A 12,858-nucleotide genomic window follows, 5' to 3' on the forward strand; every position below is an offset into this window, starting at 1 on the left:
GTATCTTTCATGCCGGTGCAGTGACCAGATCCTGGAAAAATACCCACCAAGTATTTTGTACTTGATAGTTTTTATGTTGTAATGATTGGCATTGTCTGATTCTCTAAAAATGGGTATTATTTTTGTCATTGGAGTAAAACAACAAAGTGGTTTTCATTTTGGAAAATAAGAAGTTAATGGTTTGCGTTTAGTCTGGTTGAAATGGCCACATGAAAGCATGTGTATCACAACGGCAGCATGCAAACCTTCTGGCATGTGCCCTTCCTACAGCGTGAAGTCACCCAGAACCACACGACCCGTGCACTCCCTACTGCTCTTGGTATTGCCCCGGCAGGCATTTTGTACTTCTTCCCCAGCTTATTGGAGCTTTGCTGACCTTGACCGTGAAGTGTAAGATGAAGAGCAATGTGGGGGGACTGTGAGGAGTCACTCAATGTGCTCCCCATGGAGAGGGGTGGATGGAAGTGGGGTGCTACCTGTTGATAAATCCTCAAGTCTTGAGTAGGTTCAGGTCATCTTTATTTCGTCATGCACAGGTGGAACATATATGAGCTGGGAGGAGCGACTGATGATATCTTAGCTTGTAGCCTCCAACTGTTTGGCAAAAATTTTATGCTGTCTATGGCAAAAGGGTCTATCTTGTATTCCCCTTGAATGTCCTGTGGCTTTTCAGGTTTTGGCTGCATCTTGTGGCGATATTCAGGAGGACAGGAAAGCTATAGGGTTAGAAGTCATTGCTCTGAGAATTCAACACAGTCCTTAGAAATAGTGCATTATGTAGTGTATCTAGCAGAGACCATTAGTTCCCCCAAATCCACTCTCCCCTTCTTCATTTGGTAAATACAAAACCTAATCTTTTGTCAGTACATGGCTGCCCAGCTAAGTTGCATCTACCAGCCTCCCTTGCAGCTAGGTATGGATATGTGAGTCAATTCTTGTCAATAGGATGTAAGCAGCAGTGAAATTCCAGAGTATCTCCTTAAAGGGTGCACTTTTTCTTTATCCCCCTTTTTACTAGCTGAGATGCAGTCGCAGCAGCTATGGTGGTGAGCTACTTGTGAGAACATAGACCAGGCTGTTAGGTCGGGGGAACGGGAAAGGCACTGCAACCTGAGCTGCAGAGGCTGTGTCGCCCCTCCCAACATGACTTCCGGACGTCACCTGACCTCCATCCTTAAAAGTTGCCCGCGCCAAAGCCCACGCGCGCGGACTCACCTCTCTCCATCTTGGGTTTGGTGAGCTCAGCCCAGGAGTGGAGAAATAAACTCACCCACTTTAAATTTCCTGGTCTACCTTTCTTCTTTCTCACCCTTTCGCCTCCTAAGCCTTTCACAGGCAACACCTTAGGGGACAATGGAGCAAAAGACAGAAGCTGCTTCTGTCCCTACCATAAGGGAACCGCTATAGCATCCCTTGACCTCTTACACTTGGGCTGTATGTAAGAAACAAGTAAACTTCTATTTTGTTCAAGCCACTGAATTTTGAGATGTACAAAAGCAAATCCATGCATACTATACTTTTAAACACACTATTAAAGTGTTTATTACACTAATAATTATTCACTTATGTGTGTCTCCCTCACTTGATTTTTCTTTTTGAACTTTGGAACTCCTCGTATGGGAGGCATTCCGTAAGTGGTTCTCTTCCCCATAAATGTTTTTTATGTGAAGACAGAGAGGAACCCAGAGGGAAGCAGGCCGCTTGAACGGGGGGGGGGGGAAATTTGTGGAAAAGGGAAGCAGAGTGTGTTCAGTTATTAGGTCTGTTGTAACAAAATACCAAAAACTGGGTGGGTTAAAACAAAAGAAATTCATCATCTCATAATTCTGAGGATCAGAAATCTGAAAGCAGGGTTGCAACAGAACCATGCTCTTCTTGAAGGCTCTTGGAGAGGATTCTTCCTTGCCTCTTCCTAGTTTCTCACCATTACCAGCAATCCCCAGCATTTCTTGGTTTGTGGCAGTGTAACTCCAATCTGCCTCCGCCTCCACATGGCCGGCTTCCCTCTAGGTTTCTATCCATCTTCACGTGGTTTTCCCCTCTCTTAATTAGGACATCAGTACTATTGGACTAAGGGCCCACCCAACTTCAATACTGTTACAGGACAAAGGCTGTGGATTCTTTTGCCCGACACGCTCAATAACCAATTCCTGAGACACAAGAGTTTCAAAGAGAGCAAGAGTTTATTACTAGCATGTAGCAGGAGAATAGATGGCCTAGTGGCCCAAAATCTGATTCCACTAATTCTGAGAGTTTCATTAGTGAAAAAGATGGGCAGGGTTTAGGATAATGAGTACAGTGGCCCCAGGTGATCTCACTAGAGGTGGTCTAATTATTTAGCATGCACAGATTGATGACATGCTTAGTCACAGAATGAGTATAAGAAAATGACGGAAGGAGTAGATGACTTGTAGGTTAAAATCTAAGCTACTCTGCATATCAGGTTGGATTCAGGCTCGGTTATCAAGATAACTTTGTACTTGGGGTGAGTTAGTTCTCTGCTAACCCAAGTCCTTTCATTAATGAACATGAGGAGCTGTCTTTAGTGATTACAAGACTCCAAAGTTGAAAAACTGGATAACTGGATATAAAGAAGATTAGTCACAAGGTTTTTATAACTACAGGGGCAGAAGATAAGGGTTATACAATCATCATTAGAGATCAAGGCAGCTGGATTACAATTCAGAGATTTCAGGTATTTCCTTCTGTCTACTTCAGCATACCAAAAGCAAAAAGGAATATCTGTATAATGATTCAAAGTCATCCCTTAAATCCTAGTTTCTTGGTTACAATTCCTCCCTCTCATTTGATAATTATCTCTTAATCTGGAGGGATATCTGAGCAGTGACTCTTCCGTTTCAAGGCTGGAGAGGGGCAATGTCACTAAATGACAAAGGGATGAAATGACGAAAACTGGCAGTTGTTCTTGGAGAGTCTGGTATTTCTGGGTTTCAGAGCTTCTCTGGTACTGTAATAATCTGGAGGTTTTAAATCTCTGGGAAAAAAACTTAATCAGCAAATTTTATAGAGCACAGGATATCTTTCAGGGTTTCCAGGAATACTGTAGGTTGGGGTTTGCCACATTGTGGCAGTTTCCAGTATCTGGCTGAAACTTGCAAAAGAGTAACAATGAACTCTAGACTCAAATTGAAATCTCTTAGCCATTGGAACTATTTCTTTTCTCCCTTTTGGTCAGTTCATCCACGATGCCAGGGCCAGGCTCATCCTTAGGACTTATGTCTCATGATGCCAGGGCCAGTTATGTTTCACGATGGCAAGCAGGCTTACAGCCCTGGAAATTATGTCCCACATATGGGGGAAAGTCAGAGTTTGTCTTAGAGAAAGACCACATTTGAGCAACAGCAGAGATTTTCTGGCAATGACTCTTACGCACTAATAAGTAAGTTCAGTCTGCTATTACAGAAATGAGTTTCATGAAGACAGGCCTCAAAATTGAGGCTTTGGCATTGATTGTACACCACGTACGGAATGCTTTTATGTTAAGAATGTTCGTGTTTGCATGTTGTTTTGCTTGTCAACTAAAAAAATAGTAATAAATTTTTTTTTTTAAAAAAGCAGAAGATAGACAAGTTAACTGGCAAGAAATAAAGATGGATTGGGGATACATTTTGAAGGAGAGCTGAAAATATTTCTAAGGATGGGATAAATGTTTGCGAGAAAGGAAGAATTCAGGGATAATTGGAAGTTTTGGAGTCTAGTTATTTGAATGGCATGTTTTCCCCATTCCTTTAAATTCTATCTCTATGTAACCGGAAAATGATTAATTTTTAAAAGCCAACCTACCATTCTCTTTATCATCTGACTTGAGAGTTAAATCTATTTAATTTAGATGCGATTACTTTATACAATTGCTATATATCTATGTACACAATTTCCCCTCAATAGCTCTTCATTATTTCCAGCTTTCCCATGTTCCTGTCATAAATATTTTTCCTTTTAATAGAATAAATTCCTATATTATAGTGAAGTTATATTAGTGACAGATTTTCTGTTTTTGTTTGTGTGAAAATGTGTTTCTTTTACCTTCATTTTTAAGACTTTTTTATTGAAATGGAAATTTTAAGTGGGAAAATTTGTGGTTTTTTTTCTTTATTCACTTGGAAGATATCAATGGACTGATGTCTGCCTTACATTATTTCAGTTAAGAAGTCAGATATTGTTCTTATTATTACTTTGAAAGTAATGCCGTTTGGAGGGTGGGGCAACATTCAATATTTTCTCATTGTCTTTGATTTTCAAAAGATGGAATAAAACGAGGCTAGGCATGGTGAAAAAAAAAAATTGAGGCCTTGGTTTCTTACATTGGAAGCCCCTCCTGCTTAAGAAAATAGCAGGGACTCCCCAGGTGTGAAGTTTAGTAGTTCTGTTTTTCCCAGTCCCTTAACGGACACTTTGCCAGTACTTTTTCATTCTCTGCCCAAAATACTCTGAAATACATCAGTATAACATTAACTTGTACAGAATATTAAGATTTTATTCCTTATTCTAGGTTCTATATCAAATAAAGCTGAGCTAAGGTGCTTAAATATATTGACTAGACAGATTAACTTAGGTAGTGTATTACAGAAAATTTAAATTTTGGAAAAAATAAACATTTTTCTTTTTATTTCACACAGCAGTTAAAGCTTTAAAATACAGACATTTTTTTTTTTACCTTGTACATTGATTTACTTTAGCTTTAACCAGATCAGTTTCATCACATCTTTAATCAGAATTTGATCTTTTTCGGTTTTCTTAACAGTTGCTATATGGACTTATGCTGACTCTCAGAGCTGGAGAACTAAATCTGAGTCTTGGGTGTCACACAGATACTTAAAGTTCCAGGGAACTATTAGGTTATACAAAAAACAAAGCATTTCAGAATCTAAAGACAACAGTTAAAGCTTACAATCTAAGTTCTAATTTTTATAAGCATTTTTAAATGAAGCTACTTTCAGAAATCAGACTTTAGGCAGTTGTTTCCTATTACCAAACCATAGCAGAGTTTTTTTTCTGTTTCACTTCTGCATGTTTACCAGAAGTATGTTCATTAATAGATAAAATATAATTCATATATTTGTCCTGCCTTTCTTTTAAAATTTTCCCTTGTTACAGCTGGAGCTCTGACCCATAGCTGACCACATATACTTTTAGAGAAGTACTAGAGCAAAGCAGTGCAATGACAACTTGGCTGTTTCTATAATTGATAGCTTTTCTTTTTAAGAAAAACTAAAACCATAACTAATAACACCATACCATTGTATAACATCGTGCAGATTAGTATCAGGATATACAATGGATAATGGGAATATTGTCAAGTTTTTAGGAATTTTATACAATCTCTAAATATATGAATAATATTTTACCTATACAAATTTAACTAGCAATATGATAGAAAATTTCTTTTAATTAATGTAATGCTCCCAAACACCTCCTATAGATAGGTTCAACTATTTTAGCACCTTACTTTTACAAGGTGAAAGGACAAATCATTTGTAACACAGTGTTCCCTTAACAGCAAGAAGACTTGTCTTCTGAAATAAAGGATGACAAGGCCAGCATAAACATTAACGAGGATATTATTCTTATGTAAAATCTGTTTTCTAGACAGAGTACTCAGATGATTAAGAAAAACATTTTAAAAACTTTACCTTAAAAGCAGACTAATGGAGACCTGGGTTCAATTCCTGGGCCATGCACACCCCCTCCTTCGAAAAAAAAAAAAAGAACAGATAATGATCCATGTTATTTTAACAGGGAGAAAATGAAATTTTAGCTTTGTATGAATTCCCAGTTTGACACAAAAGCTTTCTTTTTTGGAATATATGATAAATAGACTTATTAAATGTTGGTTAGCAGCACTGAACTATGACAGACAGAATTCATTTTCATAAACTCCTGTTTTACAGCTCTCTATATTCATTCAGAGCTTACAGTCAACAATGACAGTAACAAACAAAATTCACCTCTTCTAACTCCCGACTAATTTCTGTATCCATTCAGGGCTTGTATACCGGGCTATGTATACTCATAATATACAATGAGTATAACAAATAAAATTCACTTCTTTAAACTTTCTATCCCTCCCATATCCTTTCCACCTATTTATCCAAACTGTGCATAATCAGAAATAAATTTGATAATAATGCACAAAGCTTTATGAACTGGCATACTTCCTTCCAATAACACTATTCATGAAGGGGAGAAGAGACAGCAATACTACAAAATAACAGAAGAAGAAAATTTATACTTGGATTTGAAACACAGCCAGGCATCTATATACTGTATACTCACATCAGACAAATGATTATTTACAATACACCTGACATCTGTCAGTCCAATTCAGCACTACCTTCAAAGGTCAGAAAAGCCCCAAGTTTGAAATATAATTAGCTTTTCACTAGTTAAGGGATTTATATCTAGAAAAAAAAACTCAAATTTTTTTCTCAACATTATTTCCAAGTGCTAAATAATACCAGGAATATGTTAGCTCACAAAATTAAGTTATGGCTTTTAAGAAAAACTAGTTGAGAGCTCTATTTATTTAAATACTACTTTCTTATTTAGAGGTCTTCCACACGTCATCTCTTCTCTGAGGTCTTCTTAATCTATCTGCTTTTTAAATTCTTCCAGCACTTTTACTCCTTCACTATTGCTGTCTTACACTGTGCCCTGTACAAGCGTATTCTAACCAGAACATAAACTCTTTGAAGCTAAGAACTAGGTTTTCCCTATTCATGGTACCACTTACTAACAAAAATTTGCTAATAGACATTAACAAAGCTGCTACAGATTCAAATTCTTCCACATACTGAGGTAACAACCAACCAAGTAATGAAAAGTCAAATATTTTGAAATTCAGGTAATCAAGGTTATAAAAAAAGCTGTTTATATATTTTACTAAACTTAACTGATTTCTTAGAGTACATTTGAAGGATGACATAGTCTTATTTTATTATATTTTATAAGAGCCGTCATTAACCAGGTACATTGCTCAGTTTATGTAACTTTATCTAGTTAGGCTATTTTTAAGAGGAATATTGAGAATGTACTTATAACACTAGCTTATTTTATCAGTAAGCTTGTATAAATTTAAGGAGAAGATACCCAAACAGAATAAAATTACATTAGTTCACTTCAAAATTTGTCATAAAATTCCTTTTACTGGAGGTTGTAAAAAATCTCCTTGTTTTCATAATATCTTAACATTACAATTTTAAAAGTACATTGACTATGAAGTTCTGGAAAATATACTGCAATCGTTTCATTTTTTCCAAGCCTAAATCCAGGAAAACTTTCCGTTATCTCTCAAAAATCTTTCATTTCACTTACTGAAATTCGGTAATTAGATTTTATTCACTTACTCCTATCCCAAGGCTATTTATATTTTAATAGTGATCCAATTAATATAGTATTCATTGCAAAGGTGTTATTGGAAAAAATAAATAGCCTATTCTGTAGCATCTTTTTATGCTTACCATTTCTAATCTCCAGGCCTGGTAAAAAAAAAAAAAAGAAGATTCTAAACCACACCTTGCTTTGTCTTTCTGTGCCTAGCCCCCCCCTCATTAACTGCTTTATATGGTTTTGGGGGGCAGGGATAGATTGACTGAAAGAAACCAGGCTTGTTGAGCTTGGATTTGAAAGTTTTAGGTGAGAGCCGTGGAATTTTGAGAGATTTCTTGCCCCTCTTTAACTATTTCAAATTATTAGATTTATTTTACTGAGAGCTATGACCTTAGGGAAATTGCAGGGACAGTTTCTTTCTAATCTCCAGGTTTGTTTACAGTAATTACAAAACTCAGTTTATGAATCTTGTGGCTCAGTGAGATTTTCCTTTTTATTTCAGAAGTACCAATTTATACATTTCTTTCAGGTGCTTACTTATTTCTAAGCCGTTCAAACAGAGCTCTTTAAGAAATTTCTTATCAATTTGCTATTACCATCTGGAGATATGAAAATATGCCTTGAACAGGCAGAAAGACACAAATAGAAAGTTAGTTATGCAAGAAACAGAAACACCAAAATACTTTTGAGAGGGACAAATAAAGGATTGAGCATACACGAGTTCATCCTGTTTCTGCCTTTTTGCAGAACAATTTTAATTGTAGTTGTTGTTTTTTTTTTTTTTTTTTAACTTCAACTGTAATGGTAGTACTTTTTAAAGTTAAAGATCTGGAGCTGGAAACCATTCCTCTCTCTGAAGCTTTCTTAAGGCGCCAAAAGTCTCTGGCGTGCGGGCAGAGCAGAGAACCCCCGTGGCTGACCTCTAGACTAAATTCAGTCCAGCGGCCACAGATGACTCGGTCACCTGCTCACCTGCTCTATGGGAGCTCCAGAGTCTCAGGCATTTGACCCTTCATGGTCGCCAAATTGTTATCAAAGGCTGTGGGTTCTTTGGCCCGACGCACTCAAATAACCAATTCCTGGGACAGCAGGGTTCCAAAGAAAGTTTCTTACTACACGCAGAGTAGGAGAGATGATCTGGCCCAAAATCTGTCTCCCCAAACTGCCGTAATTCTGAAATTTTATTAGAGAAAAGATGGGCAGGGCTTAAGATAATGAGCACACTGGCCCCAGATGATGTAATTAGAGGTGATCTAATCATTGAGCATGAGCAGACTGATTACATGCTTAGTCCCAGAAAGTATGTAAATTAAAATCTAAGCTACTGCACATGTCAGGTGGGCCCACTTTGGTTAGATCCAGTCTCGATTATCAATATAACTTTGGACTTGGGGTGGGTTAGTGCTGGGCTGACCCAAGACCCTTCATTAATAAACATTAGGGACAGTATTTAGTGATTACAAGACTCTAAAGTTGAAAAGCTGAATAACCGAGTACAAATGAAGGTTAGTCACAATGTTTTTATAATCACGGGAGCAGAAGATAAGGGCTATACAATCATCATCAGAGATCAGGGCAGCTGGATTACAATTTAGAGATTTCAGTTATTTTCCTCTGCTAATATACCAGAAAGCAAACAGGAATATCTATACAATGATTCAAAATCGTCCCTTAAATCCAAATTTCTGTTACGTTATGACCTCTTTTTAACTAATTCCATCTGCAGCGATCCTATTCCCAAATAAGGTCACAGGCCCGAGGGGTCAGGACTTCAAGCTATCATTTTGGTGGACACAATTCGACCAATATCACTGGAGGAATTCTGTGGAACCCAAGTTTCCCAGGTCTCTCCAACTGGGGGACAGAGCTACGGTCCCACCGGCAATGCACTAGGGCCCCAAATTACTCAAGCATAAGCATCCACTGCTTCTTCCCCTTCCTTACCTTTTTCCTGAGGAAACTCCTGGTATCTCCTGCTTAACTTTGGGGGCCACTTCACCCCCATCCTGATCAAAACTCGCACCGCTTCCAGATCAAGTTATTCAGGGTGAGGAGCCCCACTGAGTCGGAAGTTTGGTGTCAGGAGGGCTGAGAAAGGGAAACAGGGAGGGAAAGCCTCGGGTGTGAGCGTGTGGGAACCTGGGAAGAATGGGGAAGGGAGAGTTAGAGTAGAAGCTCTAAACTATATTTCCTTTCCAATGCCATTTGAGAGATGCAAGCGAAGACCAGAATTCATTTGCTTTGATTGCTGGTCTGTGTGCTCCTAAAGGGACACTGTAAAAAAGAAAGCCTGGGCTAGAGGACACTGGGATTATTCTTATTTTTTTCTATAACAGTAATCACTGACTTTTAACCCACTTCTTATTTCTAAGAGTCCCTGGAGGTTGCCTCTCTCGTAGCCTTGAATTCTGACGTTCATTGTGACCTGGCTGTTCACAAAGTCACAGAAGGGCAACCTCTATCCTCCATCCCCACCTCTGGTGTCCTCGGAAAGGCTGACGCTCCACCCAACGCATGGACGTCAAGTCCTCCAAACATCTGATTCTCACCTACGGTATGCTGGTCTCAAGAACGGATGCTCTAGAATCTTCGCTGTGTCAAAATCATGCTGTGACCCGCACAGAGGGAGAGAGAATGCTCTTTGTACCCACGCCTGACTTCACATTGGCTTTATCTTCTGCATTCAGTCCTTTTCTCCCCGGGGCCCAGATGTGAGATGACAGCAGAAGAGGCAAACATTGTTTGTAAAGGAGCAGATGATGAATGTTTTCAACTTTGCAGGTCACATACAGTTTCTGTCATGTATTCTTTTTGTTTATGTTTTATTACTTTGTTTGCAACCTTTAAAAAATGTAAAAAATTGCTGATCTGAGGACCCTACAAAATAGGCCTGAGCCTGACTTAGCCCTGAGGCTACAGTTTACAGGTCCCTGGTCTATAGGATTGACCAAGGAACTGGTTATCAAAGATACTAGGTGTGGTAGTCAGATTCAGTTGTCAGCTTGGCCAGGTGAAGGTACCTAGTTCTGTTGCTGTGGACATGAGCCAATGGTACATTAACCTCACCTGTTGCTCATTACATCTGCAGTAGGCTAGGAAATGTGCCTGCTGCAATGAATGGTGTTTGATTTAATTGGCTGGTGCTTAAATAAGAGAGTTCAACATAGCACAGCCCAATCAGCTCAGCATACCTCACCTCAGCACTTGCAGCTCATCCCAGGCCTTTTGGAGATGCAGAAAGAAATCACCCCGGGGAAAGTTGTTGGATCCTAGAGGCCTGGAGAGAAGGCCAACAGAGATCACCCTGTGCCTTCCCATGAAAGAAAGAACCTCAATTGAAAGTTAGCTGCCTTTCTTCTGAAGAACTAATGAAATAAATCCCCTTTTATTAAAAGCCAATCTGTCTCTGGTGTGTTGCATTCTGGCAGCTAGCAAACTAAAACACTAGGCCTCCTATGGTAATTTTACTCCCAGATGTAAAAATTAAAAATAAAAGATGCTTCCTCTCTTCTTCAGCCAGAAAACCATCCTGCAATTCAAACTCTCATGGGCCTATTCCCCAATTTAAACTCCAAGCCTGGACCACCATTGCACAAGCTGAGGCTTGGTACAGCCAATTAAAGTCACAGGCAGCAGAATGTTCTGAGCTTGAAGTCCTTGTCTTTGCTGCAGTCACAGACTGAACAACTCGAGGAGTTTAACACACCTGTGTTAAACAACCCCTGAGCTGTGCTGTGACTCAGCTGGACAAAACCACAAGGGCCAGTGGTTGGCATGGACTTCAGGAGTCCAAGTGAATCTTTAAGAGGGTTAACAAATTCACTTTTGTTATAACTTAGCCTGATGGATCCAGTGTGGAGACATAGCAGAAGGCTGTCCCTGAGCTTCACCAAACTTCATGAGTTGGTTTAAATGGTCCAGAAACATTTAGCCAGATTACCAAGTTTTGAGTATTCAAGAAATTGAGTTGATTATAAACAAGATTACTGATTTACAAAAATTTGTATCTGTCATTTGACAAATATAATTTTGCTTTAGTTATTCAGGAAACAGCTTCTCACAGTTGTTAAGGGAACAATCTGCTGTGGATGTGCAAAGCAGTGACATTTGCGTAACTTGGGACCTTAGGGGAGAGCCATATGGTAATTTCTGCTGACACGTGAGAGCCCTGCTAGATGTGTCAAAGGAGGTGCAAGCATTATTGGGATTTCTGTTTCAGCAAGAAAGAATAAGAGAAATGTTTTTCTTGTATATCCATATTTATTAGCAGAAAACTAGTGTGTTATAAGGTTATAAAATTATTCAGTAGATTTTCCATGTGAGGCAGTGTACTGAGCATTGTGGAGGATGAGACAACATTTAAGCATAGTCAATGTATTTGCTCAAAAAATCAGGGCACATCCCCAAAACACAACAGAATATTTGAAAAAATCACTGTCCTAATATGTGGTCACCTACAGCCATTCACGGCTCCCAGAGCTGCAAAGATGCAAAGTAAAAAGAGAGAGAGGGAAAGGGAGAGAGAGAGGAATTGAGATTAGTGCTTAAGGGCAGAGAAAAGGAAGCTGGAGTTCCCTCTCTGATTAAAGAATATATTCTCTAACCTTTTAGATATTTGAAAGCTAATTTAAGCTCTGAAAGACAAGACATCTGTACTAAGTGATCAATGGACTTTGCCTAGGCGACTGTGCATCCCAGATGTGATCCTTTAAATGTCAGCCTTTTTTCCTCCTTTCATGCAGTGATACAGAGTGCTCCATTGTCCATTCCCTCCTGCAGCTCCTGCTGGCTGAGTCCACGTGAAACCACCAGGGTGAGTCTTCCCGGGAGTGGGCCGGGGGCACCCCTCACCGGCCGCTTGGGCTCACCCAGCTCCAGCCCGCCGGGAGGAGAAGCTGGGCTGCGGGCCCCCTGCACGGCCCAAGTGGGGTGGCTCAGCCCCCGCGCGCCCCAGCCAAGCCCCCGGCTGGGCGCTGACAACCCACCGTGCAGGGGTTCCTCTCGGATCACCCCCAGAGATGATCCTAGGAAACTGAGTTCTCGGCAAAGTGAAAGAATTTACCTGGAATGAAAGAAAGGTTTGTCTGTGTGTGTGTGTTTGTGTGTGTGTGTTTGTGTGTGTATGTGTGTGCGCCCGCGCTGGGGGTACGGCAGGGGGTAGCAAGGAAGTGGCGAGGGGCACTGCCAACTCTTCTGGGAGCTTGAGAAAAATCCAATTCGATTTCCACCTCAGAGGATGTCTTAAAGCCAAAGTATTTCCGATGGATTAACTATTGCAAGGAGAACATAAAGAAGAAATCTACTATTAGATTCGTAATTTTAATCTGGGCTGGGAAGCCCCTCATGAGTCACGCTGTCCGCTGCCCGTGCCCGGCTCTCTCCCGGTCTCAGTTTGGGGTTGGTCGCGTGGCTGCGGAGGGCAGGCGCGTCCCGAGAGCCGCGGAGCGCGGGAGCTGGGGGCGGGGGCTGGTCCCAGAGCGCCGGGAGGCGGCGGCGGCGACGAGAGCCGCT

At 40.2% G+C, this 12,858-nt stretch overlaps 1 long non-coding RNA gene across 2 annotated transcripts; it reads right to left on the reverse strand.

Moving 5' to 3' along the window:
- Positions 1-522: 522 nt before the first annotated feature.
- Positions 523-9,895, reverse strand: LOC143682908 (uncharacterized). 2 transcript variants are annotated; one of them, XR_013175353.1, is made up of 5 exons: positions 9,823-9,895; positions 9,292-9,486; positions 5,652-5,708; positions 4,676-4,849; positions 523-716 (listed from the first exon to the last, which is right to left on the reverse strand). It is a non-coding gene; the product is annotated as an uncharacterized LOC143682908 (long non-coding RNA). The 2 variants fall into 2 exon arrangements; XR_013175352.1 differs by lacking the exon at positions 4,676-4,849.
- Positions 9,896-12,858: the final 2,963 nt, after the last annotated feature.

The sequence above is a fragment of the Tamandua tetradactyla genome, chromosome 5 (genome assembly GCF_023851605.1).
Source record: "Tamandua tetradactyla isolate mTamTet1 chromosome 5, mTamTet1.pri, whole genome shotgun sequence".
In the NCBI taxonomy this organism is placed as follows: domain Eukaryota; kingdom Metazoa; phylum Chordata; class Mammalia; order Pilosa; family Myrmecophagidae; genus Tamandua; species Tamandua tetradactyla.